The sequence below is a fragment of the Myodes glareolus genome, chromosome X, assembly GCF_982192425.1.
Source record: "Myodes glareolus chromosome X, mMyoGla1.1, whole genome shotgun sequence".
NCBI lineage: Eukaryota > Metazoa > Chordata > Mammalia > Rodentia > Cricetidae > Myodes > Myodes glareolus.
In genome coordinates, this window is record NC_142053.1 from 16,497,727 (window position 1) to 16,517,259 (window position 19,533).

Here is a 19,533-nt window from a genome sequence, read left to right on the forward strand (position 1 = left end):
GGCTCTGTAAGTCGGCCATAAAGTGTCTGTCATAACCATTCAACTTTGCTCTTATAGCACAAAAGCAATCATAGGCAGTAAAATAAATGAATGAATCACTACGATCCAGGAACAGTTTATTCACTAAAACAGATAGTGGGGTGCATTTGGCTTATGGCTACGGTTTTCCACAAATAGCTGGTCTTTACCTCCTCCATGTGTTTGGTATTTTCACTGATGACCTTTCATTATGTGTTAATGGGAAAATAGAAGTAATCTGGCAGAATATTCATTTTACTCCATCACATGCAAACATGGTGCACTAACATCTGCCCCTGTTGTCCCATTATCCTTGCTTCCTTGTAGAGTGTTTCTTCCTCTCTCCTTTCCCCTCTATCTTACATTTCAATCACCTGCCCTTTTACCTTGGGACCTCCCTTCAGATATCTTTACTCCCTGTCTGCTAGCTCCTGTTTGGTTAATGCTCACAAAAAAAAAAAAGAAAAAAAAAAAGAAAAGAAAGAAAGAAAAAAGAAAAAAAAGGAAAAGGAAAGAAATCAAACCAACAAACCAACCAAAGAGTCCCACCTGAAAGACATCCTTAAGCCCTTAAGCTCTACCCCACCTTTCCCACCCCAGACAGTCACTGGTGTGTCCAGAGTATTCAGAAAATTGAACATTCCTATCCCTCTTCTATCCACTGTAGTGTAGCTTCAACTCCGCTGGAAGTCTTTAGCCAGATCACAGTTCTTGTTTTACTTTGTTTTTTTTTCAAGCTGTTAATGTTTTTGACCCTGCTTAAAACTCCCTCCCTCTCTAGTGTTGGCCATGCCATTAGATATGCTAAAATTTCTTTTTTCTTTGCTACCCACTTCCAAATAACGTTTGGAAAACTTTTTTCCCTTTGCATGCTGCACATTTCCTCTATGCTTGCCATAGATAGAGATGATGTGTCTGCATATAATGCATTTTAACAAATTTGTGCAGTAAGGTTCAGAGGAGGGCCATAAGAGGTCATGAATGAAAATGAGAATTTGACCTTTGATATTTCAGTTGATGGAGAAACCATTATCCAAATGTAAATATAAGAAAATAGGCAGATTTTGTGATGGACATACTAGGGTGCAGGTTTTCTATTCCTCCTACAGGTTGTCTTTACATTTATAAAGGAATGTTCTAAAGCAATGAAAACTGAGGATTCTTGGAAGATCTTTTTAATATAATCTGTTTTCTTCTTTTGATTTCTGCTTGATAATTCCATTTCAGTTCAATTTTCTTTCTTACCTTTATTCATCAAATAAAATCACCTACATGTTGTTATTGTCATAGAGATAAAAATTTATGTCTCATGGTTAATCTTAGGATACTTGTACTGTACACTGTTTCCCCATTTTTATTTCTTGTCGCCACAGGGGACAGACTTGGTGTAGGCTCAAGTGGCAGTAAGAAACCATCTGTGGCACAGATGATCATAATTAACCATTATTTCATAACATATTTACTTTTAACCATGCTATAACTATTTTTCTAGAACAACAGGAAATTACCGTTCACTGTGCATAAAAAATTTCTTACCTTTGAGTTTTTTTTAAACTAATAATAAGGAGTTCCATATAAGGGTTTGAGAGTTCTCAAAACTTCATAGCATAAATATTTCATAACATGAAGCTTTTGTAATAAATTTTTAAGTGTGCTTGAAATATATATTAGCTATAAACTCTCAAGAGTTTTAAATATGGAAAAATTGGTAATGTTTTAGTATTTATTTAATAAAATAGTAATATATACTAGGCACAGATGATAACAATGCACAGATAAAAAAAGTGTTTTTTCTTTTATAATGTAGAACTCATAGTACCATGTTTATCTAATTACTTACCTTTTGTCAAAAGCACTTGACCATTTCTGGGATACACAATGTCAGTTCTAGCAAAAATGTATAGATAATAAAAATTTTGAAAGAAGAAAGGCTTTCCAATGCATATATAACCAGTAATTTGTGAGAATGATATAACCAACATGATTTGTGGTTTTGGAACTGCCAGAGCAAACCATATGAATGAAACAAATTTCTCCAAATTATCTAGTTTCATACCTTAACCATAAGGCAGCCTTCATTACTGACTCAGGGGCTCCACTCAGTTGTTCTGAATTTAGGGTCCAAGTTTTCTTTTTTTTTTTTACTTTCTCTAATAGACAATTTATACATACTTTAATTTTATTACATTTTTTCTCATAACACATGAACATAGACTAATATATTATTCTCAACATTCTATAGTATGTTTCCATTCAGGGGAATCACTATCAGAAATATTGAGAAGTCAGGCCATACCAGTCCTCTAGTAGCTACAGAAACATTTTTTCCTTTTTGATAACCTAGATTTGCTTCTAATTAAGAACAATTCCTGTATGTAAGGCTCAGGGAACATTGTGGAAGAAGGGTGTAGGATAGGTGGAGACTATATATACTAGAAATGATAGGGGAACTGTACCCATGAAATCTCACCAACATCGGTGCCTAAAAATGACCAGAACAAATACAATACCAATAGACTTATTGATATCTAAAAGGGAAATTTCATGGGGCCCCAACCTTTGACAAAGGCTTACAAGAAACTAAGGAATAATGAGACCAAGATAAATAGTCTTCCTCAGGGATAAATGGACTGAGCAGATTATTTTTATGTATTTAGGAATATATAGCTATGTATGCATATGACATACAAATATGTAACAGCTGAAGAAAATATGCCCATAGTTGTGAGAGGAGCAAGGCGGAATGCATGGGAAAGGTTGTGAAGAATAAAGGAAAGGGCAAAATGATAAATTTTAGTTTTTTATAACAATGTTATATGGATCAACAGAGTCTTTAGTTTAAGTCCAGATGCATTAGTTGTTTATGATTTTGTATCATCTTTCACAAGATTTTAGCCATTGTGTAATTAGTTAAACCTTGCTATTTTAAACAATGTAAGTGTCCCAAAATATTTAAGGTGATCGAAATGCTAACTAGTACAATGTGATCAATGTTCACGCTGTACTTGGTAGAGTTAAAATGAAGAAAATAAATATAAATGTCAACTGGAGTATGTCCCCATGTGATAAGGCCCCCCCAAATGTTACCTTTACATGTTCATTTGCTTACTAAATTTATACATGGACATGAATGTTGCAGTATATCATGTACTTTGCATTCTCTACCCCCATTAACCTCTCCTGTCCCCCCTGTCCCCATTAGTCTACTTCCCTTTTTCCTTTCCCCAAATAGTCTCCCTTCTACTTTCATGTCATATATGTCATTTGGCAGCCTTCCCAGGAGTCATATAATAGTATAACTATAGTCTTATTTTTAGCTTTGTAAAGAAACTCCACACTAATTCCCATGGTGGTGAGAGTAGTTTATAATCTTGATGACTTAGAATCCCTGCAGATTATACACTCTGACTCTGAGTTCTTTGGCCTTTTTAGATACAGGTATTCTCTATTCCTTGGCCTTCTTAATTTTTTGGCTATAAATTGGACTTTGTAATATTTCAAGCCATTGACTATATTAACTGTATATTTCCTCTTTTTTCTCTGTTGTTCTTTACTTTTTGTATGTATATATGTGTATGTGTTCATTGTGTGAAGATGTATATACACACAGAGATCAAAGGTGAACATTGAGTATCTTTGTCAGTCATTTTTGAGACCGTTTCCAACTGAACATTACATGCATTGACTCAGCTATAGTGGTTGACTATTGGTTCAGGGATCTACCAACTTGTCCCTGCATCCTAGAGCTGGGATGATGGATGTGTACTGGGTGCATGTCTTTTGACATAAGTGGTGGATATTTGAACTCAACTTCTCATACTTTCAGAGCAAATAATTTACCAACGAATCAGTACCCTCAGCCTCCATCTCCTTTCTCCCCTTTTCTTCATAAAAAAAGCTGCATTGTTATCCTTGCTCAGGGGCCATGCTAATCTTCTCTGTGTAGTTCCAATTTTATTTTATGTGCTGCTGAAGAGAGCATATCCAGGTGGTGGTGACGCACTGCATGCCTTTAATCCCAACACTCAGAAGGCAGAGGCAGGCAGATCTCTGTGAATTCAAGGCCAGCCTGATCTACAAGAGCTAGTCCCAGGATAGGCACCAAAGTTATACAGAGAAACCCTGTCTTGACGAAAAAAAAGCTGCATTGTTGAGATACAACTTCTAAACCATAAAATTATTCATTTAGAGTGTATATAATTCACTAGTTTTTCACATATTAACACATTTCAGCCAACATCATTGCTATTAAGTTCTAGAACTTATTATTACCACGAATGATAAAATTATACCAACTAGCAGGCATACCCCATCCCTCCTCTCACTTCTTGGGAACTGCTAACCTATTTTTTTCTCGGTGCATTTACCTATTTTAGGTAATTCATATAAATGGTATTATACACCATATAATCCTTTATGCTTGATATCTTATCATTTAGCATAAAGGGCTTTGATTAATGTATCTGACTTACTTCTCAATACATAATTGACTGACTCTAAGAAAATTGGTGATTAGCACTTGTGCAAAGAACAACACATGTCTTTTGCCCAGATTCAACTTACTCTGATTGCTTTCTCATTCATTCTATTTATGTTGCTATCTATCATGTATCTGTATCAAACAATCCTATTTTTTTCCTGCTTTGGAGCCACTTAAGAATGCATTAAATTTTGAGCATAAGGTGGCTGAGGAGATTGCTCAGTGAGTAAAGTGGTTGCTGTGGTGAGGACTTGTTTAGAAACCCAGCACCCACTTAAATCTCAGTGTAACCCAGCACAGGATTGGGACGGAGGGCAGACTGAGGCAGAGCCTCCTATGTACACACTGGCCAGGGAGTCGAGTTGCAACATCAAACTCCAGCTTCAATGAGAGAGCCAGTCTCAAAAAATAAAATGGAGAGTGATAGAAAAAAAAAACCTGCTCAAAGTCAACCTTTGGCTTCTACATGTATACTTCTAGGCAGGCAGACCCTACTCCATGTACAGACATCATCACTAGACGAACAGAGTAGCTAAAATAAATAAATTTGAAATGTTTCATATCTTATCCTTTATTTACTAGCAATAGGTGCATTTCATAGATAGCAAAGGATATTCTTCAAGTTCAGTAGTTTTAACATAAACATATACTGAAAAATTTTAGCTCATCTACTGTTCATTTTCTCATTTTGTGAGTTGACAGATAAGTTTTTTATAACATTTTCTGTACAATATAGGATCAAGTCTAGAGTAAGAGAGTATATGAAGCTACATAGTCATATTCCTGTAATATCCTCTAAACTAGATCATTTCCAGTACTTTTGTTTTACAATATTGGCAGATTTTTTTCTGAGGTAGAGTGTCATCATGTAGCCTCTGACCTAATCTTTTATATAAATTGACATCTCTAGTGCAAATGCTAATGTAGAAGTATTAAAAGCTGCACAAATTCATTGACCACTTCAGAGCAATTAATGCACTCCAAGAAGTTTTATCTAACATGGGAAATGTTTGGATTATGTCAAATCTGTGTAACACCAACTAGACATAACTTAAGGTCTAGGGTTATTATCATAGAGGATTACAAATGTAATAAAAATGCAATGTACAACAATGTTTTAGTCATTAGAACCCGTTAAGGAACTGGCATTATCTCAATCACAAAAGTAAGGAAATTGAAAATTGACATGAGCAGTATCATATCCAAAACAGAAGAAGATTATAAATCACGCTAAAGTGCTAAACCAAAGAGAGTGGGTGCAAAGAAATATTAACTTCTGTCTGTAAGTTTTTCGTGGGTCAGTGAGATAGTGCGGAGGGTAAAGGTGCTAGCTGCCAAGCCCAATGACCTGAGTCTGACCGCCTGAACCCACACAGTGAAAAGAGAGTACAAACCCCTTCAAGTTGTTCTCTGACCTCCATATGTGCACTGTGGTCCATGGCCCTTCCTCTTCCCACAATTACAAGTAAATATAAAAATCTAGAACTTTTTCTCATTGGTATACTGTTATAAGCAGTTATTACATTTTTAAACAGTATAAAATTGGAGAAGTTCTAACTGTCAAAATTTCCAGTTTCATTGCATATGCTTTTTGAAAACTATGATCATATAATCTATATATGCACTCATACATTTTGATGGTGCTTTTTGTTCAGACAAATGGATTGTAACATTATAAGGGTAATTATATAGACACATTTCTGAGTCATATTTTTTGGAATTTAAATTGTAAAACCTGAGATTTGAGAGGAAGCAAAGCTTAATTTTCAAGACCACATAATTTCCCAGACCACATTTGTTTCACCTGTTTACTAGTCTTTGTCCTGCTAAGATTTTCATGAAAATATAAGACACCAGCTTGGTATTTAAATATCCTCTTTTCATGGTCTCTATTAAAAAATTAGCCAAAGCTAGTAAGTTATTCAGGGTGAAAATATCTATGTATGTTCTTAAGTGTGACAATGACTGAGGATGGCACTTTCTCAGAAATCAGAAAACCAATAGTAGTGGTAGCTAAAGACAGACACTGACTCAGTGATCGACTTCCGAGGCCAAGTTGGAAAAATAATCTAAATTAGAAGTCATGGGCTACATATTTAACGGAGGGTCTCATGCTTTAACTTAGAGTTAAAGTCATGTTAATAGAAAAAAACATATTTATCGTGGAACAAAAATATAAAATAATGGTCAAGACAGACAAAGAAGAATTTTAACAGTTAAAGTAAGATGCGAAAAGATTGCTTTTTCTCTCTTTCCCCCCTACTTCTCTGTCTCTCACACACAAAGACAAACGAAGAAACCATATTCATGCTCGGTTGCTATGATGACACTAGTTTATTTTGGAATTCCTAAAATAATTCTAAGCTTCTAATATATAACCTATCCTGGCCATCAGAAGATTGCTCTAACAGTATACTCAGTAAAATTTAGTACATATATGGAAGAGAACCAATGGCCTTTTAGCATTATTTTATGTTAGTGTACCACGAATAGCATGAAGACATTATTCAATGAAGGTGCTATTTTTAGTCCTGACCTTCTTGTTTATTTTAATCCACAGTGAGATAGGGAAGAAAAAGTTATTCACAAGTAAGTTTTTCCATGTTGTTCTTATTTTTATGAAACTTGTGCTTTGAAATAGTTTCTAAAGTCCAGGATCATTAATTAATAACTGATTTACCCCATTCTACTCTTAGTCTTATATAAGTGTCTAGCAAAAGTACATTTTATATGTATTCATTGTTATAATTAATATATGTGCATAATAAAATATAAAGGCCAATCATGATTTCTGTCAGTCCTATTTGAATATTTAAAATATGTTAAAAGATTCAATGATTTCCAATTGCTGATCTATTAAGGGTTAACATTTCAGAATTATGTAAGTCAGTACATTACTAAGACACAGGAAAAAAACTGAAGGGTTTCAATGACCACCAGTCTTCAAGAGAATTGTGAGTTCTGAAGAAAGAAACTTCAAATGAAAACATTTCTCTGATTATTATAATAGCTGTAACCAAGGTTAATAACTGGCAATCCCCTGACTAATACATTAAATATGTTTTGCTTGAGCTGAATATGTCTAGAGATGGCATGTCTGTGCAAAAATTCTGATTAAGTTATTCATCAGCTAGTCTGATGCTAACTACTTTTGACAACCCTGGAAGTAGAACTACAGGGAAAACCTCAATTGATTTCTTGGATGGATTTTTGCATATAGCCAGTAGCAATAATACATAATGCCTCCTTTCATAGGGCATCAGATATTCATAGGAATTCTGGCATAGCACATAGCAGGAAGAGTCAGAATTAGAAATGGCATTCAATTTTACTCAGGAAAAATATTTTCATAAAGATTTGGAAAAGTCAAGTGCACATAACAATTCTAAACATTACTATTTAGACTGCAAAAGTAGAGAGGATTAAAAACGTTTGACAGAGTTTACGAATTGTTCCACAAAATTTTATAATTGGGAATGAGACCCTAGACAATGAAAATGATAACTTAGGAAGAAATTCAAAAAGGTAGAACTACATTATTTATGGCAAATACTATAACCCATAACAAACAAGCAAAAAATCTGTGCCAAACAAGGTCTATCCTGCTCATAAAATTAGGACTACCGCAGCAGTCCTTCTTAGGTGATTGGTAGGTGGTCTCATAAAAGATTTCTTTTAAAGTTCTATATAAAGTATTTCTTTGTTCCTGCCCATATAATAGTGTGGATCACTGTAATAAAAGTCTCCATGCAAAACCCTCTTTTCAGGTGATTTGCACTGAAGAAAATAGAGCCTAGGGGAGTCTAGAAGCTTAGCTCTTCTATGTTCTATCATAACCTTTGAATCAGAGATTCCTAAAAAGTATTTTTATTTCCCTACTTTCAGAGAACTCAGTCACATATCTAAGCTCCCAGGGGACCTTAAAGCATGGAACAAAGGTTCAGAAGCTTTTTGTTGCTATATATTTTTTTTTTTGTATTTTTCATGGAACATTTCATTAATGTTTGGAGGATTTCAGTCATTGTGTTTTAATCATATTCACCCTCCCATCCCCAACCTTTCCCAGAGTCCCCCTCTGGGAACTTCATATTTGGTGTTGTTTTACCCCATCAAAGCTAGTATGTACTGCTCAAATACTCTTGGATGTGTGCCAACTGTAGTATGGTCTACCAACTATTGGCAATACTCTTAGAAAAACCTGATGCTTCTTCTTTCATCACCTAAGAACTACCAATAGCTTCTCAGCTAAGGGATGGGGTTATACGCCCAGTTCCCCTTCCCATGCTGGGACTTGGTCCTTCTAGAAGTTTTTATGATCAATTAGCAAATACCAATTAAGTCTCTATAAGTAGTAAGTACCCCCAAATGCTATGAGAGTGGTTCATGCCGATAATATCTGGAATTTATAATATACATAATGAGGTTTATGCTAAGTTCTGAGCTCTAATTGCTAATAGCTAATCTGCCGTAGGAAGGATTGACATGAAGTATTTCATTCCCAACCTGACCTATAACACTGACAATGCTATTTGTAGAATAAGACTCAATATAGAAAAATGAAAAATATTCCTTGTAGGGAAAAAGTTTGAATGCCCTTGAGGTTGGGAATAGGTAAGTGTGTCTGATTATGGAAATTTACCAGTCACACGAAACAATACTTACTGGTTATGCAGCACAACCGTCTCCAGTAGATCACATTAATTCCATGTCTGTATGTTATGGGGCAGTATGGTTGAATATGTCAGAGAAACGTTCTTCAGATATATCAAGAAATGGCATTGCTTGAAATTTAAAACTCTGTGAATCTGTGATTCTTATACACCTGCTTTCCTGACTTCTGCTTGGAATCAGAGAAACTGCAGGCTCTTGTTGGGAAACCCCACTCCCTGGAGAACTAAAAGAGAATACCTGACACTCCAGTGACTGTTTTTTTTACGTACCTGTCCATGGCAGACCGCTCTCATTAAACTTCTTACCTCTAATGCTCTGCCTCAGTATCCTTGAATCTCTCATCCGTGACCATTCACACACTACGTCTATAATCAAGAAATAATAACAAGAACATCCACAAGTGTTGGTTTTGTCCTTGGTTCTCACTCCTTGATCTAAAATACTATATAATTTCTGGTCATACAGGAATTTTGAGGTGTCTTCGATAATAATGGCATCTTCTTGGGGACTTTGCGTCCTGGAAAACTCAACAGCCACAAAAGCCCCTCCCAGCCAGTGGCTTTCAGGTTCTTGTTGATGGTGGGTGTGGTAGCTTGAATAGAAATGTCCCCCGTAGGCTCATATATTTGAATGCTTAGTGAGTGGCTCCAGGAGGTGAGGCCTACTGGAGAAAGTATATCACTGGCGGTGGGTTTTGGGGTTTCAAAAGGTCAAGCCAGGCCCAGAGGCCCTCTCTCTCTTCCTGCCACCTGCCAATCTGGGTGTAGAACTCTCAGCCATTCAACTAGTATCATGTCTGTCTGCAGGTTGCCTTGCTTCCTGCTATGATGTCAATGGACTAAAACTCTGAACTGTAAGCAAGTTGCAATTAAATGTTTTTCTTTAAAAAAATAAAACCTTATCCCACGTGAACAAGTATTTTATAGTAGTTTCTAGTGACTGTGTCTTTTAGGTATATCAGAGTTCACTTCACCTTTGGACAGTGACATTGAGCTAGTATTCCCACTATTTTTCTGTGAATTGTTTGCTTCAGAAGTGGGACAAGAGAAACAATGTGGACCCACAGGTACAACTTTATGAAGCTACAATAAGCAAGGTTCATTAACACAGTGCGTTTTTTTTGTCATAGCAGAGTTACCATTGATTGATGGGTGATTAGACAATACAGCAGAATTTTGCCCGTTCCATTTTCTCTTGCTTCTTTAGAATTCTGATGCATATTTGACTTTTGCAAAGCTCTATGACTAATTTGTCACTGCCCTTTGAGTAGATGGGTGGCTAGTTCTAGAGTAGGTAGATGCAAACCATAATTATTAAAGCTATTTATTACATTTATGTTCCTAAAATTCTTCTCAGCAGGGAAAATCACCAGTTACTTGATGTTTCTTTTATACTTTTCCATTCCTAGATCTAAGTATTAACTCATAAAAAGCTCTGCTTCCAATATGGCTATCATTGAAGCATTTAAATGTCACCAGGGGTTCAGTCTTACAGGTTTAAAGTGCATGTAACAGGCTCAGCAAACACGGCTAGTGTTTCTCATACAGACACGCAACTTTTCAAACAGATGATTAGTTGTAAGAATATGGAAGAGCAGAATCATGATGCATGGTTTCGTTCAGACCCTTGCTTTGCCACAGTCCTTGGTGGTATTTCTGTTGACACAGAGCACTTTGATATGAAGCCAGGCATTTTTCCTCTCCATAATTTATACTTCAATTCGCTATTCCTACTGAGTAACACCTGTCTTTAACCTCTGAACTTCTTTTCTAATGATTTATTTATTTTATGTATATATGTATATGCTTGAGTGTATGTATGTGCACCATATACATGCAGTGCCAATTGAAGTCAAAAGAAGGTATTAGATTCCCTAGAACTGGAATTACACAATGTGGATGTTGGGAACCAAAGCTGGGTCTTCTGCAGTATCAGCAAATACTATTAGTCATCTTTCCAGTCCCAAATGTCTGTACTGTCTTTTGTTAGTAAAGCTTCCATGTGCTTCAGGGATGTATTGTTTAAGTTTGTCTTCCGTATACATTCTTCTGATGTTCCTATATTTGCATGAGCTACTCATGATTCTTGCTGTCAGGGAAGCAACCACTCTGCTTTTCAGAGCTTGCATGTGGGTATGGATCCAGAAAGTAGTCATTACTGCCTACATAGTATATTGTTGTTTGTAACATGTATAAAATCAATACATGGAAAAATGCAAGTAAACAAATGGGGAATAACAGGAATCTCAGATGTGCTGGAACAATTCTAGATGTAATTGGTTTTAGACCGAGTTGTTGTTATTGACAATCAGGACCATTTAATCGTAACAGTTTCAGGATGCCAAGAAACAGTTTCTTCCATAAATTTGCAGTAGTTTATGAGATTCCAAGTAGCCTGCTAGTCCTAGACTGCACTCTCTAGGTTCACCAATGTGGAAACTTTCGATCCAGTTGCACTAGTGTTCCTGTCTACTTTTGAAATTCAAACTACAGGAAGTTAGGTAGGTATATATAGGAAATAATATGGTGGCAGGAATTTTCAAATATGCTCAGTGTATTTCTCAAAACTGTGATAACAATCATGTACATGTCTGTGAAAACATGTTTTAAATGATTTGGTTTCGTACATAAGATCAAACTGTCCTGTTTATATGGCATGTTTGCTGAATGGTGACTATACCATTTGTACACAGTCTTTTTATCGGGTCAATTTTCCATTTGGAAAAGTAAGCACTTGTGATCTTTGTCAGAGTTATTATGAACTCCTTTTTAAAAAAAATGGGAAATGAAATGGGATGTGGTTGTTGCTGTGGTAGGTTGTAGGTGATTAGACAGGAGTGCTGACATAAAAGGACTCAGAGAGAAGGTGGACCGTCAGTTTGCATTTTTACTTTGCTTGCCCTGTTCTTGTGTGATTGTTTTTATTAATATCTCCTGAAATATTACTATGCATCAGTGAGTAATGATTTAAGCCTCACTTAGAACACATTCTAGTCTTTTTCTAAGCATAGCTAATTTTAGCATAGTTATAGTTTACACAGATTGTTATTCTTTAACATGATATAATTTTCTTTGCTAATAGTATCTATTGATTCAAATCCAAAATTCACTAATCTGAAAAACTCTACCAATATGCAAAGTCGTATTGGTATAATGGTGAAACTACCTTAAATGCTTTCTATATGCGAGGTGTAATAAGAAGATGCAATTTTAAAGCATTGATATATATACATATGTTTAAGTAAGAGAGTTCTAAGCCTACTACGAAATTATATACAGTAAGTACAAACCTACATAATTATATACAATAAATACAAATATCCTATTCTTAAGTCTTGTATAAGAAATAACTTGGCCACGTCATGAAAAGAAAGTAACTACGTTTATATAATCTTCAATCCCATCAAAGATCTGAGAAGGGAAATAATGTTACCTGAGTAATTAGGAAGTGCAATCAAACTTCCAGAACATGTAACAAATCACATAGACAACTGGCTACCTGGGCAAACACCCAAAATCACGTTTGTAGCGTTGAAGCAACCAACTTTGGCTAAGGCCTAACGTAACTGACATACCATTTTTAAAGGCAAGGAACTTTTCAAAACTATCTTATCCTGTCTTGGCAGGATATGACAGTCCTGTTTTATCCATTTACAGATATTCTGTAACTCTGTCAGTAGTTGAGGTATGGGCATTTCTTTACCCAAAGGCCAGTTCTGCCAAGAAGAAAGGCTCCAGGTGGAGTGTCTTTGGTGCTCAACATTCTCTCGGGAATAGATCAGTGTTGCCAGGAGTGATTGTGTCTCCCTACCACAGAACTCTGAGTTAGATTAAAGGCCATTTTCTACAGCTCTTTGAAGAGGTTGAAGATTATCTATCTATACTGAATATAATGTCTATGTATCTAAAGAACCTGATTAGTCTAATTATAAATGACAAACTTAGATGACTATTGATCTATATTATTCTCAATATCTATCTAACTTAAAGACTGAAATAGTAAACAACTGTGTAATAAATGGGGACAATATGACCTCCAAATATAAACAATGTGCAAGTATACATTGCAATATGGTAAATATATATATCAATACATAAACAATATATAAGTATCTTAATCAGAGGTAGAAGTGTACAATGCAATATGGTAAAATATACATATATCAATACAATATATATATGTCAATACATAAAAATGTTTTAAACAGAGGTAGAAGCATGCATGTCTAAAATAGTCAACATAATTTAAGTTTGTATCAATATATAAGAATCAATACCAATAAATCAATCCCACACCAGTTATGTTTTAAGGGGTTATTTATTTTGGGGGATAAAACTTACATACACCACAAACTGTCAGGAAGGGAGCCTAGTCGCAGGAGCAGGAGCCAGGAGCAGGAGCCAGGAGCAAGCACCGGAACCAAGAGCCGGAACCAAGAGGGCCTGATCCGGATATGCTTCTCTTTTTAAAAGAGAAATATACCATGCCCCAGTGGGCTGGTATTTCAGCAGCTATTGGCTGACGGAGCGGAAGTCGCTCCCCGCTGCACTGTGGGCTCGTATTTCAGCGACTATTGGTTGAGGCAGCGGAAGTTACTCCCACAACATACATATACATAGATACATACACACACACACACACACACACACATATATGTATGTATTTCGAGACTGGGTTTCTCTATAGCTTTGGAGCCTGTCCTGGAACTAGCTCTTGTAGATCAGGCCTGCCTCTGCCTCCCAAGTGCTGGGATTAAAGGCATGCACCTTTAATCCATGCCCAGCGTACTGCTTTATTTTTAATACATAGCAATTGACAGTTAACCATAGATTTTTCAAAATGTCATAGCTGCTTTCATTCTGACAGCCCTCAAAATTCTTAGTCAGAGGCAATGAAAATAGAGTCCACTGACAGACCTGGAAAGTATCAACAAAGAAGTTGCTCATTTCTAGCATGGTAGTTAATTACTCCCCAAATTTGTTCATTATGTTCCTTTATCATTTTATAAGGACAATCACACTTCTTAAATGTTACTAACATTTAGGTTCTCAGTGAATCTGTGACTAAATTACACATGCTATAAATTAGAATATGAGTGTACCCAACCAAATAACTACATTGTGTTCTCAAACATTTGTTGGCACCTCAGAAAAAAATTGAAATCAATCATAGACACTTTTGCATTACCCTTTTTCCTCTATTAGATGCTACAGCTAATCTTTGCTACTAAACAGTAGCAGTAAAACATAAAATAACTTTTTGTAGGAATTTTTTCCAAGTACAAATAGAATGCCGAGTTTGCATTTTTATGAGATTTTAGTGAACCTTTATTTGCTGTTATTGTGGCCACCTAGCCTATTACCATCTCATCAGGGAGGAGTGTCTAACTCTGTATAAATGAGGAAATTGCTCTTTTGAGAAGCCCCATGCATAACTGCTATAAGCAGAATTCATGGTGGGTTAAAAGTTCAGTGCAGACCCTTGATATAAATGTTTTCATATATGGGAAGATCTCATTTCAGAGTTAGTGTGTGGCATGACAGAAATTTTATGACTATAAACAGATCCCATTCTAACTTTGTCCTGCCTTAAGATTCTTAGTAAAGGATATTAGACGTAGTCCAGTGTTGCTGCATGAAGATAATATATATATATATATATATATATGCATAGTAGCTTATACACTGATCTTGCTTACACTATATCACATCACAGTATCCCCATTTGTATGTCATGTGATCACAAAATACTGCTGCATTTTTATATGAAACTTTGTACTGTTGAGTTAGATGCACAGTTCAAAAATGTCTAAATGTTATGGGAACAAAGAAAAAGGATAGCTTAAAATTAATTTTGCATTTATGTTTTCATCTGTGGCACTTTTCATTATTGTGCTGTTCGAGATGCCATGAGTAAAAAACCTTTAGTGTTTTAGTCTCTTCTGGCTAGAAAAACATTTCTAGGTCATGTCCTTGAAAGATACATGAGCTTACCTTTAGTTGCTGCTAACTCTCAATCATGTACACATTCCGTAGACTATTAAAACAGTTTGTATAATTTCCATAGGTCTTAGGAACAGGAAAACCATGACAATTAGATACATTCTTTGTCATCTCACAAAATTCAAGGGAAAGGCCCTGTTATACAAGTTTGGTTGGTTTGAATTAGTTCTAAGACAGGGTTTCTCTGTAGCCAGTAGCCATGACAGGCTCCAAACTCATAGCGATCCTCCTCCTTCTGCCTCCCAACTGCTAGAATTACAGGTGTTTACATTCATGATTAACTCTAGACAGTTTTTGTATGTGTGCATGCTAAATGGGTGTCCATACATACTAACTCAACTGAAAGTCTTGCTTTTAACCAGCACTTTCTTCGACATGAATACCTCCAAAATCATTTTCCCTTCAAAGATGCATGACATTCTGAATTCCAATGAGATAGGACTTCTTCTGAGTTTTTTTTTTATTTATTGTTTGCTTCTGATTTCTTCTGCATTCATTTTGTGTGTTTCTAAACTGCTAATTGAAGAACTTGACTGCCGAGTTTATGCAGGGAGGTTGGATTGTGTGTCCTTAAATTTCTAACTTATTTGGATTTAATTAACTCGTTATGAATGTAGAAATTAGAAGAAGGTACCAGGTAATGATTAGACTAGCCTCCCATTGTGCTGTGTGTTCAGAAAAGCCTTCAGAAAGTCTCGTGGCACCTCATCTTGTTGAGGCTCTCGGAGTAACATGTATATGCCATTTGCACACATCTCTTATTTCCAAATGTTTCTTGCATGTAGAACTATCATTTCATAAACTATACTTTAAGTTATTTGTAGGTGAGAATGACACTTTTTTTATTTTCTTCTGCGTCAATTTCACTTTCAAATGCCCAGTACATAATTACAAATGTATAGCAAATAAGAGAATAAAACTTGAGTGTGTAATAGGTCAATAATTGAGAGGAAATGAATGATTTCGCTAATACAGTAAGAAAAGGTTGGATGAAGATGTGACTAGTAAAGAGCTATTTGGAAGTTCAAATGAGATCCGTTTCAGTGTGCCTTCATGTACTTATGCCTCTCTCCCTTTTCATTATGAGTGCTGTGTACACCAAGACTTTATCACCTGTTCCAAAATACTGATGAATAAAATGCTGTCTCATTAAGCAAGTCTTTTTCTGTACACGGGAATCACTAGCTGAATGCAGTTGTATTGGCAGTTACAGTGTGGGCACACTAAGATCCAGGAATGCAGCTTTCAATGTGCGAATGAGTATATGAATTCGAGCAGCTCTCTTCCTTCGTCACCATCCCGTTTGCCTTGAATGTCAGACAATGCTGTTGGTTTGTTTCCTTTAGTTCCTTGTCTTGTTTTTCTTAAGGTCATAATGACTCAACTTTGTATTCATGATGGATTTTTAAATAAGATCCACACACTGAGGATGAGGAGAGCAGAGATGTGGTGTGCTTTTTATACCTGGGAGCCAGGTTTTCATCTTAAAAATAGATGAGGTAAACCTAGAAGAAATGAACTTCCATTTTTATCTACTCTCAATCAGAACAGTGGGATAGATTTCTGTGAAATCTTGCACAATAGTATTCTTTACTTTTCTGCCTTCAATTATCTAGTTTATTTATATAAAAGTGGCATTAGGGTTCTACTAGAGACATGATTTTTTTAAACCAATAAAAGATGATTGTGCCTTCTAATTGCCTGCGGTTAATGGTCCTGCTCCTCATCCCACAGAATAATGTGGAAAATGTCACATTTGAGTGTTCTATGACTCATACAAAAAATGAATGTGTGTGAATGGTGTCAAAACACAGCAACTCGCTGTATGCAAATGACATGATACATAACTAGATATTGCTACACTGAAAATATTTGCTCATGTGGGCTTATAAATACACTTTCTGTGCCCTAAGTTATTACCATCATATAATGAGCATTAAATCTGTACTCGTGACCCTGAGTAATGGTCCAGGAAGCAGACCAAGTGACCTCCAATCTGAGCTATCATTATCCCACATAAGAGAAAAATTCATGGTTTCCCTCTGTGCTAATATCAGGTTTTTGTTTCTTTGAGCCTGTTTGTTTAGTTTCCCCCGGAGTGCAGTCTTCCAAACATTTGTTATTTTTCCTTTCATGCAATTTGAATTAATGTGGGTGATTGTGTAGTTAGAGGTTTTTCTCTCCCAGTTAGTAATTATCCAATCTATAGTTTCATGCCAAACTTAGTGCAATGGAAATAGGAAAGTTGAGACTTCTCAAGAGAAATCTTGGTATAATTGACTACATATGATATGTAGGCATCAATAGGATTAAAATAATTTTACCCCCAAACGTCCTGCAGTTCTGTGTTAGGAGGTTTTAGGAACACAACTACTAAATGTCAGGAATCCTCTGGTATATTCATGGGAATCTTGTCTCTTCTATGAATTTGTCAAGTTGTAATTGCTGAGAATTTCCATTATTTTTGTTGCCAAGAAAGTCTGCTTGGGAGTTCTTCACAGGAATTGTTAGCAGCTGAAACACTAAACTTTGGTCACCTAAAATGAGAGGAAGTGTGAAAGCACTAGGTGTGCCTTAGTTTTGCTTATTCTTTCTTTACATTTTATTTCACTGTGTATCAAAAATGCTGATCTTTGCGATTTTTACAAAGCTAAAGTCAAACAGCTCCATGCTGTTCTCTTACAGATGAGCGAGGAAAAAATCATATCATAATGCATGTATTTATTTTATAAGTCTCTTAAAGGCAATGAACTTAAAGATAACTTTTAAACAACAAAATCTTTCATGAAATTCCTATTTATGCATAGATATATTTTAGAGAAATAGTGAGATTGAGATTGAGATTAATATTCCCAGGTTCATGATTTAAAATGAAGATGGGGGATTTGTGTCATTTTTCTAGTAAATATGAGAATTGAGTATCCATTTAATTATAGGATGATGTGTGTGTAGAGATTCCGTGATGAAGCTTACAACCATTTGCACTTGTTGCTTGACTGTGCATGAAATTTTTCTGTCTCATAATGTAGAGGAGCCTAGAGTAAATAATTCCTGTTGTAGCCACTTACAGCCTTGATTTTCAAATATTTAGGTTTACAGAAAATAGAAATATAGAGCCATCCAGACCTGAAACCAAACACAAGCATCATAAGCTTCAATAGTCTATGACATGCCAACTCTGCCCTTGAACAAACCACCTTAACTTTTGAACTTTAATAAGAATGGTATTATTTAGTTCTAAAATTCACTGAGATTACTTTTGTGAATTATCTGTCAAATGTATATGTTCAATCAATACCTGGGTCTCCATCATTCAAATGAACACTGAACTAAGGATATCTTTTAGATAACAAATGTTCTAAATACGTTTCTAAACTTTCCTATTAACTAAGAAGTGTGACTTACGGAAAGGCACTGCTTGTTAGACCTTTTAAAGTGAAACATTTTTAAATGAGATGCATCTCTTGTGGGTGCTTTGTTCCTTAGTTGTATTTGGTTAAGTGTATTTTTCTGTTCATAATTGACTGAAAACTTCTTAAATGAGCTGAAAATACCATTATGAAAATCAAGGTACTGTACTTATTGAAGTTCAAATTTCATAGTATAAATCTGAGAACATTTCAGAGCTCAGTATTTCTATGGTTCACCTGCTTAACATTAAAAATATATGATCCAAAATTTTAGCACGAAGAGGGGAGTTGGACATTAACTTCCACCCTTAGCTAAGGAGTCATTGACAATTGCTAGCTGCTGGAATTGGAATAGTCAGGATTTCCTAAGAGTATAACCTCTCATAAGTCAGCCATACTCCAGTGGAAAGACACTTATCAGAAAATGTTTGGGCAGCACAAATTGGCATTGGGGGGAAAACACATACATACATACATACACACTCACACACAATAGGTTGAAAATGAAAGGGGCCACCAAAAAAAGGTTGGGAAAAGAGGGTGGATATTATCAAAACATGTGCAAAATTCTCGAAGAACTAATAAAATATTAAAAATTAAAAACATGATCCTGTGAAAATATACAAAATAGAGCATATGCCCAGAGTTGTTGTCTTCAATTTCTCTTTTTGCACGGACCTAAGATCTCTATAAATGTTATTTGATAAGTATCTGCAGGTGATTAAGAATGCACAAAACCTACCAACAGATTACTATACACATCATGAGATAATTCATTTGGAATTCTAAATATTGTTCCATATTTCATCACTAGTCCACTATTCTATTTAGGGTTTTTATTGCTATGAAGAGACACCATGACCAAAGCAAGAAAACAATTAAATGCATTCTTTACAGTTTCAGAGATTCAGTCTATTATCATTATGACAGGGAGCATGGCTGTGTGCAAGCA

The 19,533-nt window shown here is 35.5% G+C and overlaps 1 protein-coding gene and 1 pseudogene across 4 annotated transcripts in view; one reads left to right on the plus strand and one right to left on the minus strand.

The window, feature by feature from the left end:
* Positions 1-19,533, plus strand: part of Fgf13 (fibroblast growth factor 13) — a 508,789-nt gene that overhangs the window by 436,973 nt on the left and 52,283 nt on the right. The gene's annotated exons all lie outside the window — the stretch shown is intronic.
* Positions 3,908-4,000, minus strand: LOC125415504 (U6 spliceosomal RNA; annotated as a pseudogene).